Here is a 1127-nt window from a genome sequence, read left to right on the forward strand (position 1 = left end):
AAAAAAAATCAATGTTTCGGGCAAAAGCCCTTCAGGGGGTGGCACGGTGGTTAGCACTGCTGCCTCACAGTGCCAGAGACCCGGGTTCAATTCCCACCTCAGGCGACTGACTGTGTGGAGTTTGCATGTTCTCCCTGTGTCTGTGTGGGTTTCCTCCGGGTGCTCCGGTTTCCTTCCACTGTCAAAAAATGTGCAGGGCAGGTGAATTGGTTGTGCTAAATTGCCCGTAGTGTTAGGGGCAGGGGTAAACGTAGGGGAATGGGTCTGGGTGGGTGCGCTTCAGCGGGTCGGTGTGGACTTATTAGGCCGGAGGGCCTGTTTCCACACTGTAAGTAATCTAATCTAATCTAGAAAAAAGAAATCCATCTGGCCTACATATCTTTAGATTGTGGGAGGAATCCCACGCAGACACAGGGAGAATGTGCAAACTCCACACACTCAGTCACCCGAGTCTGGAATTGAACTGGGGTCCCTGGCTCTGTGAGGCAGCAGTGTTAACCACTGAGCCACCAAATCACCCACATCTAGGGCTGGTTTCTGTGTGAAAGTTGACATATACCTACCATGGAGAGAAGAGGATGGTGGGCGGGTTGTGTGGGTCGGGACCTATTTCCTGGATGTTTCCTGTTGTTTTGGATTGGGGAGGGCGGTGTAAGGAGCAGGAACACAGCAGCATCAGCAGGAGATGGAATCTGCCTCCCAGTCACTTGCTGTCGAGACTGACTCATCCCTTTGGCCCATTCCTTCAGGCACGATCTGTAAAGTGATCTTGTCGGCTGCTTATAGCCAGCGAGTGTGTCCAAAGACCTGTTCTGAAACTGATCCAGTGTCCTTAAAAATAGCAGGCTCCCCCACTCCAGGGAGGTCAAACAGCAAGGCAAAATAAATTACACATCATTCACCCGCTCCAGCAGCAGTTCGCCTGAGGAATTATCCAAAACATTAAAGTTCCTTTCTTAAGGGTCCAACTTTCAGCATGGTTTGAGATTCCAGCTGCTCACGAGGAACTTGGAATTGGTCTGGTCTCCCCGCTGCTGGGACAGCAAGAAACAGGTATGGGAGCTATACTCTTTCCAATCTTACCCCAGCCTTCATACCCCAGCGTTCAGTCCAATCCACCTGCGTTC

At 51.1% G+C, this 1127-nt stretch overlaps 1 protein-coding gene across 2 annotated transcripts in view; it reads left to right on the forward strand.

The window, feature by feature from the left end:
• Positions 1 to 912: 912 nt before the first annotated feature.
• Positions 913 to 1127, forward strand: part of fgf13a (fibroblast growth factor 13a) — a 756986-nt gene continuing 756771 nt past the window's right edge. Inside the window, exon 1 of one of the 2 annotated variants that reach the window (XM_072595622.1) lies at positions 913 to 1053. The gene's annotated coding sequence lies outside the window, so the exon portion shown is untranslated. The remainder of the gene's footprint in view (positions 1054 to 1127) is intronic. The other variant, XM_072595626.1, reaches the window with a different exon arrangement.

This window comes from Chiloscyllium punctatum, chromosome 25, assembly GCF_047496795.1.
Source record: "Chiloscyllium punctatum isolate Juve2018m chromosome 25, sChiPun1.3, whole genome shotgun sequence".
Classification (NCBI taxonomy): Eukaryota; Metazoa; Chordata; class Chondrichthyes; order Orectolobiformes; family Hemiscylliidae; genus Chiloscyllium; species Chiloscyllium punctatum.